The following is a 13,296-nucleotide window of genomic DNA, read 5'->3' as shown; positions in this document are numbered from 1 at the left end:
GACATGCTCAAGCTGACTTACTGCAAATGGTAGAGTTAGAAACATACCAAGGGATTCCAATTCAACCCCATCAAGGTGGCATGTACCAATGCCATCTCACTAGTCCCGGTGATCAATTTCTGTTCACAATTGATCATAATGATAGGACTAAGAGCCAAAGGGAGCACATAAACAAGATTAGTGTCTGCAAATAGTAGCTGATAGAATAAAAAAGGGAGAGAACGATCCAACATGGGAAGTGAGATACACAGCAGACCCATAGAATGGCAGATGTCCTAAACAGCACTCTGGCCTCAGAATCAGCCCTTAAGGCATGCGGATCCAGCTGAAAAGCCCATGAGAGTATTTCAGGAATGGAAAACAAAGACACTCTGGGGGAAAAAAAAAACCTAAATGAAAGATCTCTGCAAGTGAGATCCCAGTGGAAAGAAGGGGTCATCAAAGAAAGAGGTACTTTTCTCTGAAGGGAGGAGAGAACTTCCACTTTGACCATGGCCTTGTCTAAATATGATCAGAGTCAGTGAACTCAGGGGGCTTCCATAGCCTTGGCAGCTCATGACAAGAGGCTAGGGTGATTACTGAGGCCATAAACAAGAGTGTCAATTTGTAAAGTTAACAACAGGAGTCACTGTGTACTTACTCCTCATGTAGGATCTCTGTCCTTAGTGTGCTGTACATTGAGATTTAATGCTATAGCGAGTACTCAAACAATGTTTTTCACCTTGTTTTTCTACGTGGGTGCAAACTGTTGAAATCTTTACTTAATGTATGCTAAACTGATCTTCTGTATATAAAGAGAATTGGAAATGAATCTTGATGTGAATGGAAGGGGGAGGGAGAGGGAAAGGGGAGGGTTGTGGGTGCGAGGGAAGTTATGGGGGGAAGCCATTGTAATCCATAAGCTGTACTTTGGAAATTTATATTCATTAAATTAAAGTTAAAAAATGTTTGACACATAAGCAATTTTATGCACTTCTTTGTGAGACAGGGCCATATTTCAAAACATGTATGCTGCATCAAATCACACCCCTCTAGACTGCTTCATGTGCCATGTGTTTTGTAATATAGCATCAAGAATACCTAGTGTAATCAAAGGAAAATCATTTCTTATATCCTAATTTTTTTTCAAGGTTATGGGGTTCTCAGAAATAGTTTGGAGAGTTCTCTACTTTATTACCTGATCGCAGTTTAATGTAGATGCTGGAAAGTTGAGTTAAGACCATTGGTAAAGATTTGGTTTTGGAGTGGCATGTGGTTCATAAGTTTATCTGTACATATACCTTTGATACTTAAGATCTCTGCATATTTTCTACAAACTTTGTGCAGGGTCTGAAGGAAACACTGGGCTGCCTTGTATTTGGAAAAAGAAGAATTAAATCCATCAGCATGCAGCTGACAGCAAGTGCTGTAAGTAACCCAGCAGTGGATAAAAATGACCTTTTCAGGGAAATTAACTGCAATTAAGCAAAATTATTAAAAGCAAGAAACATCTCAATGTAATGCCCTTAATGTATCATTACAACAAGTAAAATGAAGTATTGAACAGATTTCAGAAGCACATTTTTTGATAGATCTACTTAGGAAACTAAAAGTAAATGCTACTTCTGAAGTAAAAAGATTTTTTTCCTCAACTGTTTAAGGAAAAGAAACAAAATTTGACTATTTTAGGCAAAATCTCAGAATTTCAAATTCTGCATGTAAGACTAATAGAAAACTGTGAAACTAAGAAAAATGCACTTAACATAAAATCAATACTGACTTTTAGAAATGGTATAAAATTATTTCCTGAATTTAACACAATAAAATGACAATCTCTCTACTTCAACATTTAAACATGTGAATCAATGCACCCCAACAGCAGATGATTACATAGACTTATTATAGCCCACGTAATCTATTGACAAGTATGAACTTCCTTAACTCTCAAATTATGGATGAAATATAAAAATAAGAAAAATTTCCTAGGAAGAGGAGCAAAAGTATCCATTGTGAGAAAACAAAACATCTACTCTCTTGGACATGAAACATTTGAGAGCTATTATGAAATACCAAGACTCATACTTTTGCTTAAGGTATGTAGAAAAATGAGAATGTTCAAGACTCAAATGTGATATGATAAAATAGAATTCAGTGCTTGAAGAAAACAGTGAATAAGAAGTGAATGTTGTGAATATTCTGACATATTGATGTTCTGAATGAAAAAGCAAACATAATTGAATGAAATTACCTCTGTGAGTGTTAGTATATTATATGGGAAAATTACAGAAAGGGCTCATGAAAATCCCTTTGGTGAATAGATTACAGATGCTCCCAAACCCTTGGATAACTGACAGGTCAGATGTGTTCAACTATTTCAGAAGGTACTGAAAAAAAATGCTTCCCTCTTGGGTTCCATCCCTAAGTAGAAGTGAAATCCCATGTTGGCACACACCAAGGCTTTCCTGAAGGACTCGGGAAGGTGAGTGTGATCATGGACACCGTTTCCTTCAGAGGAGTCCATGGGCCATTCCATGATCTTCTTGAGCCATTGGAACCTCACTCAAACCTCCTCCATATGCCAGAGCTGAGGCACCGCTGAATGAAAGTCTGAAAAACATAGTTCCGTTGTTGCTCTGAAATCCTTGTTCTCACACTTCTCCCGGCTGTCGCCCCTCTCTTTAGATGGCTGTGGAAGAACTACCTATATGGGCTGGCCTTCCATTTTGCCATCCAGGAGAACAATAAGGACACCCAGCTACTCCCCAACCTGACCCTGGGTTTCCAACTCTACAATTCTGTTACCAGTGGTCAGTTTACCCTGAGAAGCACTCTGCACTGGCTGACTGGAAATCATCATCTCATCCCTAACTACATCTGCTAGGCACAAGGGAGACATTTTGCCATCACTGCTTGAACCACATCAGCATTTTAGGCTGTACTTGGAACAATGCTGGAGCTGTACAAAACCCCACAGGTAAATGGGTTGTGACTTCTGGTGAGAAATATTTCCATCTCCCACCAGATCTGTCACATCTAATGCAAGGGTCATGTGGAAGCCAGTTGCACTTATACTACTATTAGTTTAAACAGATTCCACAGAATTCCTTGGGCTGTGAGAAAGAGAAGGAGCAGTGGATCCTGAGAGCCTCATCTGAGATCCCTGTCTAGGGCAGATGTATGCATCCCCATCTGCTTGGACTGTTGATTGCTGACTATTGACAGGAAATATCCACAGCACAGAGATGTCCTAGGATGACTCCATGTTAGATGTGGGGATATAAAGATCTTGTCCTGAATTTTCCATTTGGAAACCCACTGAAATGATGACAGTCCCAAAGATCATTAAGGAGTATTTGGGCCTCAGTTATACTTAGATGAGATTTCACCCTCTTCCTATGCCCAATCCTGACCTCGTCACATTCAGCAGATTCCTTCACAGGGTTCCCAGTTCACTTTGCATGTGAAACTCAGAGATTTAAATCTTAGTGTGTGTTTGATTGCCTGAGAAACAAAGAGAGGCAGGCAGTGTACACACATTCACTGGTTTAGTCACCAAATACAAACTTTGGTGCTGGTGCTGACTAACTGTGGTGAAGCCTCAGAGTCTAGCACTCAATTCAAATCTCCCAAGTAGGTGTCAGGAACCCAATCACATGACCAATCAAGCAACTACCAGGGGCTGCATTCGCAATTCCAGGATTCTGAAAGGAGACCCACTTGAAACAGGTAGTGTTCTGCACACATTACCAACAAACTCAGAGTGCAATAGCATAGGGGAATTCTGGTTTGAAAAGCAATTTTCAAAAACTCAGAGATGGTAGGTGATTGTATTCTTCAAAACAATTTAAGTTATGCTCTGAAAACAAATGAAATTCAAAGTATTAAGAGATCAACACATGAAACAGTTGCTTGTCCCTGGGGTAACATCTAATACCAGTTGCAGTGAGAGCTGTTCTCCACATGTGATATGGGGTGAGAGGTGGGAAGACCAATGTCCTGGTAATTCTGAATCCAAAATCCATGCCGCCTTCTCCCCACAACTGGAAATGAAGATACTTGGATATCTTACAACTTTCATTCTATGAATAAATATTTACATTTCTCCTCCTAAAGCAATAGGCACTGAAGCTTGGTCTTCTCTGAACCTAGATGATAGAACATGGTCATGTCCACTCTGGAAATCACTTTTTATTCTCACTTGCCAAAACAGAAAACTCATATCCCACAAAAGTCAGATCATGGTGGTTTTCTTTCCATTCAGATCACATATGGCTCTTTCGATCCCATGCTAAGTGATAGAAAAAAGTTACCATCACTCTGTCAGAGGGCCACCAGTGACAGCTCTCTGGCCTGTGGAATGCTCTCCTTGCTGCTACATTTTGGCTGGATTTGGGTGGCGATCTTTGTATCTAATGATATGAAAGGAGAGAATTTCCTTGAGGATATTGAAACCGAGATGATAAACAAAGGTGACTGAATGGCCAATATAATAAAGCTCCCAGACACTAAGTCAAAGTATGAAGAAATGGAAATATCCTCCCCAGCAGGGCTTTGAATTTCATCAGCAAATGTGCATATTCTATATGGTGATGTATGGAGCCTCCATATCATGGAATTTCTAAGTGAATTCTATTTAACCCTGGGGAAGGTGTGGATCATGGCTGCAAGGTGGGATATTTTGAAGGAGACACACAACATGCTGCACTCTTTTCATGGAGGCTTCTCATTTTCACACCACAAGGGGGAAATCCCTGGCCTCAACCACTTTGTCAAGACAGTGGACCCTTCCCACTACCCAGAAGATTTCTTCCTCAGTCAACTATGGCTTCATGCTTTTCACTGCTTACCACATGGGTCACTTTGTGGAACAATTGGAGTCTGCCCACCAAATGCTTCCTTTGAGTTTTTCCCAGGACACATTGACATGCTGACCATATCTGACTCCAGCTATTTCATCTACAATGCTGTGTATGCAGTGGCCCATGCCCTCCATAAGATGCTTTCAGAGCAAATAGAAAAAGGATCTACAGGAGTTGCAGCTCAACCTAGGATTCTTCCATGGCAGGTAACATCTCCCAGAAGAGGACATGCGTTGAACATCTGTTTGCATCCTCAGTTATTTTTATTGCAGTACCACATGACCATGTTTTCATGTTGAAATTAGCATGATCAGGTACAATGGAAAGTGGATTCTTTCACAACACACTGGACATAGATATATCTGTAATTGTTATCTTTGTGAGGAGGATTTGATATGGAACATTTTAAAATACACTTCTTGCTATGTGACATGATAAAAGCATTTTAAAATGCTATATATGCTAAGAATTGCACATAAATCTACAGATAAATGAGTTTTGTTCATTTGAACACACTCATAACCAACACCCAAATTAAGAACATAGCATTATGAAAAAATATTTCTTGGATGTGCTCAAAGATGGTGGAAGATGTAGGGAGCGCACTGATAGTCCGGGAAAAGATAGTTTAATAAAAGTGGAGATACTGTAGTTTCAGGGAAGAGTTAAGGGAAAAAAACTGCAAAGGAAACATGTCTGGAACCAGTGGGACACGGTGGACCTATGTGGAGGGCATAGGCGCCCATGGCTCGGGTACCCAGCCGCCTAGTCTATGCACCAGCACTGGAAAGGAAGGTAAGGCAAAACCTCAGTAGCCTGGGACACTGGTGGGAAAGCAGCAGGAAGAGCCTAGAGGGTACGAGGCTTGAAGCCCCTTGGGGGAAGTTCACCAGGCTAACTAGAGAGGGAAAAAAGGGGGAGACCGGTATGGACACGATTCTCTCTCTCCAATAACTTTACAAAGGTGAGCAAAACAAACAGCAGGTGCCATTTTGGACATATGTAACAGCTGCCCAACTTCAGGGCTGCAACCACCCTCAGCCAAACAAAAAACCTGACTCTGGTGGGGAGAAATAACAGGAGGGTACAATCTAGTGAATGTGTGGAGCTTATGAACTGAGGGTGTGTGAAGGAACTCATGGAGTGCCTGAGATGTGAGTACTCAGTGGGAGATGCACAAACTCGGTAACCTTGGCAAACCAGTGGGAGATTGCAGGGGAATCTGAGCTTACACTGAGGACTGCACAGATCCTTTGTGTGGTTCTTGGGACAAAGCAGATGATTATTATACCAGCTGGGGCCAGTGCTCAGACACTGACTGCCATCAAGGAGAATAGTTCAGCTGTGTGGAATTACTTCACTTCCGAATAAAAAGTGAGAGAGAGAGAGAGAGAGAGAGAGAGAAAGAAAGAAAGATTTACCATACCAAAAATGGGTGTGTCAACGTTGATACACCCTTAACCCTGAAGAACTGAACAGAGCTCTTTGGCCACACCCATCACAGGCCTCCAAAGATCCACCAAAAGCAGACAGTCTGCTTAATCTAGAGTCAAAGTATAACGAGAAAAGCCACCACAGCAAGGAAAAAAATGAAGAAACCAAATAATATCTCCACAATGCCAAGCAACAAACACAGAAACTGAGGAAACAAGAACAATGAAGACATTATGATGCCCCCAAATGAACATGACACTCCAATTCAAGATTATGAAGATGATGAGATAGAAGGGATGCAAGATATGGGTTTCAAAACATTTATCATAAAAACATTTAGAAATTCTCAAAAACAAATGCTTGAGCTACATAAATCCTTACTGGACAGGATAGAAAATCTCTCTCAAGTGGGTGGGAGGGAAGTTATGGTGGGGGAAGCTATTGTAATCCATAAGCTGTACTTTGGAAATTTATGTTCATTAAATAAAATATAAATACAAAATTTTTTTAAAAAAACACAGTAAAAAAAATGAAACCTTAAGGAGAAATCAAAATGAAAGAAGAATCTAGTAGAACAGAAATGGTGATATTGAAGAGAAAGCAAAATGAAATGAGGAATACAATAGATCAAATGACAAACGCATATGAGAGCCTTAAAAACAGAGTCAGTGAAGTAGAAAAAGAATATCAGACTTAGAAGACAGAGCACAGGAAAGTATACAGTCAAACCAAAGAAAAGGAGAGGAAATTCGAAATCTAAAAAATATTCTTGGGAATCTACAGATTAGAACTTAAAAACCCAACATTCGGGTTCTAGGAGTTCGTGAAGGCATAGAGAGAGAGAAAGGATTAGAAGGCCTTTTTAGTGAGATACTAACTGAAAACATCCACGGTATGAAGAGGGACAGAGACATACAAGTACAGGAAGCTCATAGAACCCCCAGTAAACATGACCAAAAGAGATCCTCACCATGACACATTGTAATCAAACTCACCACAATGAAACATAAAGAAAAAATTCTAAAATGTGCAAGAGAGAAATGTCAGATTACTCTCAGAGGATCTCCAATTAGACTCACAGCAGACTTCTTATCAGAAACCCTACAGGATACAAGGGAATGGCCAGATACAGCCAACGTATTAAGAGAAAAAAAAAAAAAACTGCCAGCCCAGAATATTATATCCTGCAAAGCTCTCATTTGTGAATGAAGGTGAAATCAAGACCTTTCATAGCAAACAAATTGAAAGAATATGTCACCACTCGTCCAGCCCTGCAAAAGATGCTTAAAGATGTATTACACACAGAAACACAGCCATCAGTATGAAAGAAGGTCAAGGAAGAACACATCCCAGGAAAAGATCACAGGAAGTTCAAAGCATATATTAGAAATATCTTTGGGAAAATGGAAGGGCAAACTTACTATTTTTTAAAACTTTTATTTAGTAAATATAAATTTCCAATATACAGTTTATGGATTACAATGGCTCCCCCCCATACCTTTGCTCCCACTTGCACCCATCCCATCTCCCACTCCCTATCCATTCCATTCAAATCAAGATTCGTTTTCAATTATCTTTATATACAGATCAATTTAGTATATATTAAGTAAAGATTTTATCAGTTCGCACCCACACAGAACATAAAGTGAAAATACTCTTTCAGTACAGTTATAGCATTAATTCACAGTGGAAAACACATTAAGGATGGAGATCCCACATGAGGAGGAATTACACAGTGACTCCGGTTGTTGACTTAACAATTTGACACTCTTGTTTATGGCGTCAGTAATCTCCCTAGGATCTAATCAAGAGTTGCCAAGGCTATGGAAGCCTTTTGAGTTCGCCAACTTCGATCTTATTTAGACAAGGTCATAGTCAAAGTGGAAGTTTTCTCCTCCCTTCAGAGAAAGGTACCTCCTTCTTTGATGGCACTGTTTTTTCCAATGGGATCCCACTTGCAGAGATCTTTCATTTAGGTTTGTTTTTTTTTTTTTTTTTTTTTTTTTTTTTTTGCCAGAGTGTCTTGCCTTTCCATGCCTGTAATACTCTCATGGGATCTTCAGCCAGATCTGAATGCCTTAAGGGTTTATTCTGAGGCTAGAGTGCTGTTTAGGACATCTGCCATTCTATGAGTCTGCTGTGTAACCCACTTCTCATGTTGGATCATTCTCTTCCTTTATTATTCTATCAGTTAGTATTCGCAGACACTAGTCTCATTTGTGTGATCCCTTTGACTCTTAGACCTATCAGTGTGATCAATTGTGAACTAAAATTGATCACTTGGACTAGTGAGATGGACTCAGTACATGCAATCTTGATGGGATTGTAATGCAATCCCCTGGTAAGTGTGGGGAGCCATTGCACGGCGCCCTAAAGATGGCGCCGGCTCCTTTCCCCTGGAAGGACTGGTGAGAAACAAACATCTCCTAATAACATCTCCTTATTAGGAGATGTTTGAGCTCCCTTCCAGCTTCTGCATTGCTGTACCAATCAATGCTTGCCACTTGGCTGCTTTTGATTGGTGCGCGGATGGCTATAAGAGGGAGGGGAGAGAAAAGGGCGCAGTAGTAGAAGTGTGAAAGAGGTTCCTGAATAAACTGCTGGAAGAAGAGTTCGGGTCGTGTCTTCCTTGCTGGTCGAGGGACGCGACAACTGGTGGCCCATACGGGGAACATCTCGAACGCGAACTCAGAACTTCCTGCAGTCAGGGCAGCGCTGGTAAGTCCCCCAGGAAAATAAGGTGGGGATCCGCGATAAGAGCGGGCAGTCCTGTGATAATAGCGGGAGGGTAGTTCTGCGATTAAAGCAGAGGAAGTTCTGCAACAAAAGCAGAAGGAGCTCTGACCCGTGGCCAGGGAAAGAGCGCAATTTTTGATGATGGGTAATTCACAGTCCCATCAAATTTTTCTGGCGCTGAATGCACTGCTTCGGGAAAATGGTTTGAAACTTAAGCCTAGTACGTTGCATAGGTTTTTACGTAACTGCGATACCATTGCACCCTGGTATGGGGTTTCGGGAAGCCTTACTATCCCTTCATGGGGCAAACTAGGCAGGGATTTGGATTTTGCATTTGAACAGGGTAATCTTGAAGGGGGAGTGAGACCAATATGGAAGTTAGTGCAAGCATGCCTCGAGGATGAGCAGTGTAGTGAAGCTATTCTGAGCGGTCAAGCTGCCTTGGAGGAGCTTCAGGAAGAGCGCTCCGAGAGAGCTGCCGGAGAAAAAGGGAAAACTTTGAAGGAGAGTCGGAAAAGAACTAGGAAAAAACTGTACCCCAATCTTTCTGAGTTGCGCAGCCCCTCCTTAGTAAGTAGTTCTAGTGCAGAAAGTAGCTCAGAAAGCAGCAGTGAGTCTGAAGAGTGTGGCGATAACAAAGAGTCTGATATAAAGCAAGTACAGGAATTAAATCGGCAAATGAGGAAGTTGCAATTAAAAGGAAAAAAGGAACTTAAGCATGGTACTTTCCAGGGGAACTTAGGGGAGGAGCCTGAAGCCTCTCCTCCTCAGTATGAGCCTCTATCCGCGCAAGAAAGAGGGCGGACTTTCTGTCCGGGAGTCTGGAAACAGGTTGGTGCAGAGTTGTTAAGTGCCTATCCTGTCTTCCAAGATCCACAAGGGCAGAGGTACGAGGAACCCCTCGACATAAAGATAATCAAATCACTAGCGGAGTCAGTAAGAGCCTATGGCATCAGCGGCTCTTTCACGCTGGCTCAAGTAGAAAATCTTCAAAGATACTGCATGACTCCAAATGACTGGAGCGGGTTGGCTCGTGCCGCATTGTCACCAGGACAATACTTAGACTTCAGAGCTTTCCTGATTGACTTTGCCAATGAACAAGCGGCAGAAAATGCAGCGGCAGGGAATCCGCATTGGGACAGAGATATGCTGCTAGGCATAGGGAGATTCGCTAACCAGCAGACAGGTTACCCACATGCAGTATATGAACAAGTTAACAAGATAGCCATCAAGGCTAGAGGTATAACAGCTATTAATCCAGGAGATAGGATTGCACAACTTGTAATCCTTCCTAGCAAGCATTTGCAGTTCAGTGCATCAAAGAAACAACGAGGAAGTGAAGGCTTTGGATCCACAGGCGTAGATTGTACCTTCTTGTCTTTAGAACTAGACCAGAGACCAACCTTAAAGATAAAAATAAATGGAAAGGACATTCTTGGCCTACTAGACACAGGTGCAGACCGTAGTATCATCGCCTCCAAGGATTGGCCTCCAAAGTGGCCTAAGCAGGCATCCTCATAATCCCTTCGGGGACTGGGATATTCAGAAACTCCTGAGATGAGCGCAGTAATGCTGCACTGGGAGGATGCAGAGGGACATTCAGGCACGGTGCAACCTTATGTTTTGGATTTACCTATCTCTTTATGGGGCCGAGACCTTTTGAAAGACATGAACTATAAATTAAGTAATGAATACTCCCGTGTTTCTCAAAAATTGATGAAGGATATGGGACACCATCCAAATTATGGAATAGGAAAATTCTTACAAGGAAGAAATGAGCCCACTGAAGTAGTGCAGAGGCCTTCTCGCCAAGGGCTGGGTTTTTCATAGGGGCCGCTGAGGAAGGTATTCCCATTACTTGGAAGCAAAAGGACCCAGTGTGGGTTCCTCAGTGGCCTCTGTCCTCAGACAAATTGGTCACAGCGCAGCAATTGATTCAAGAACAATTGAATTTAGGACACATTAGACCCTCTGTATCACCTTGGAATACTCCTATTTTTGTAATAAAAAAGAAATCAGGGAAGTGGCGGTTGCTACATGACTTGAGAGTTATTAATATGCAGATGCAGGTCATGGGGCCTGTGCAACGTGGGCTGCCTCTTCTATCTACACTTCCACAGGGATGGCCCATAATAATAATAGATATTAAAGACTGTTTCTTCTCCATACCCCTACATACAAAGGATTGTGAAAGGTTTGCCTTTACCTTGCCGGTGTGCAATCATGAGCAGCCTGACCAGAGGTATGAATGGGTTGTGCTTCCACAGGGCATGGCTAACAGCCCCACAATGTGTCAGCTATTCGTGGGTCAAGCAATTGGGCCTTTACATAAGAGATTTTCTTCCCTAAAATGCATCCATTACATGGATGACATCCTCTTAGCAGCAAAAGACGAATTCGTATTAGATGATGGCTTTGCATATTTGATTCAGTTGTTAGAAAGTAAGAAGTTATTTATTGCCCCTGAAAAGGTTCAAAAAGGAAGCATTGCAACTTATCTGGGATCCCGCATAACTAGTACTCAAATTGTTCCTCAAAAGGTGGAATTGCGCAAAGATAGTTTAAAGACTTTAAATGATTTTCAGAGATTATTAGGAGATATAAATTGGGTTAGGGGTTATTTGAATCTTCCCAATTATGAACTTAAGCCACTTTATGTCATTTTGCATGGTGATTCGGCGTTGGACTCACCGCGGTGCTTAACTCCGGAGGCCAGGGAGGCCCTAGAGAAGGTAGAAAAGAAATTACAGGAGGCATTCTTATGCAGAATGAATGAAAATCTGCCATTGTCATTATGCATTCTCCCAACGCTTAGTCAACCTACAGGGCTAGTATGGCAGGAAGGTCTGCTTTTATGGATACATCCAAGGAGCTCTCCAGCCAAGTCTATTGAGTATTATCCGGCAGCGGTGGCAAAGCTAGCACTGGAGGGTTTGCAACAATGTTTACAATATTTTGGAAAATTGCCGTGTGAAGTGATTGTTCCTTATGATGCCAAACAAGTCAACGTCCTATGTGCTCTTTTAGATGATTGGGCAGTGTTTCGCTGTGGGTTCCCAGGCTTTATAGACAATCATTTACCAAAAAGTCCATTGTTACAATTCTTTAAAGAACATCCGGTAGTATTTCCAAAAATTACAGCCGCTGAGCCATTACTAGGTGCTCCAAATATATTTACGGATGGGTCAAAAACAGGCTGTGGGGTTTATATGGTAGAGGGTAATGACCCGGTATTTCATCAGTTTCAGCCAGGCTCACCTCAAGTTGTGGAGTTAAAAATAGTTATTGAGGTCCTTAAGCAGTGCTCTTTTGCCTTTAATTTGTTGTCAGATTCCTTATATGTGGTGAACGCATTAAAGATATTGGAAACCGCAGGGCCGATTAAACCTTCTAGCCCAATTGCATCCCTATTACATATAGCCCAGCAGTTGCTTTGGTCACGGAAAAATCCCTTTTTTGCTCAGCATATTAGAGCCCACACAGGCATGCCTGGTCCTTTATGTGAAGGCAATGCGCGAGTAGATCTGTGTACTAGACAGGAATTCATCTTTTTTACTACTTCCGCAGAGGCTGCTAAAGCTTTCCATCAATCTTTTCATGTCAACGCGCGCGCTTTGCAGCAGAAATTTCATCTTTCCCGCGCAGATGCCAGACAGATTGTACTTGATTGCGCTGACTGTGCTGTTACTCGTGCACAACCTAGTGTTGGCGTAAACCCTAGAGGGTTACTGCCTGGGAGAGTATGGCAGATGGATGTGACCCATGTATAGGAATTTGGGAAATTGAAATATGTTCATGTCTCAGTGGACACGTGCTCAGGCATTATGTATGCCTCTCCCCTCAGTGGTGAATCTACACATCAGGTGATTGCTCATTGTCTGGATGCATGGGCCGCCTGGGGGAAACCCCAGGTGCTAAAAACTGATAATGGCCCGGCCTATACATCTCAAACCTTTACCACCTATTGCCAAAAAATGGAGGTTCAACTTGTCCATGGATTGCCATACAATCCTCAGGGCCAGGGCATAATTGAGTGAGCACACCGCACACTGAAAGAATATCTTTTAAAACAAAAAGGGGGAGTTGGTTATAGCTGCACCCCGAGAGAGAGAATTGCCTTAGTCTTATTTACAATTAATTTTTTTAAATTTGGATGTGCATGGGCACTCAGCCGCGGACAGGCATCAGCAACAAGGAAACCCAAGTAGAGGGTTGGTAAAATGGAAAGATCTCTTGACGGGCCAGTGGCGTGGCCCTGATCCCGTGCTGGCATGGGCACGAGGTGCTG

This window comes from Oryctolagus cuniculus, chromosome 16, assembly GCF_051225735.1.
Source record: "Oryctolagus cuniculus isolate XC-2025 breed Fujian yellow rabbit chromosome 16, ASM5122573v1, whole genome shotgun sequence".
NCBI classification, from domain to species: Eukaryota; Metazoa; Chordata; class Mammalia; order Lagomorpha; family Leporidae; genus Oryctolagus; species Oryctolagus cuniculus.
This window is presented reverse-complemented; position numbering follows the sequence as displayed.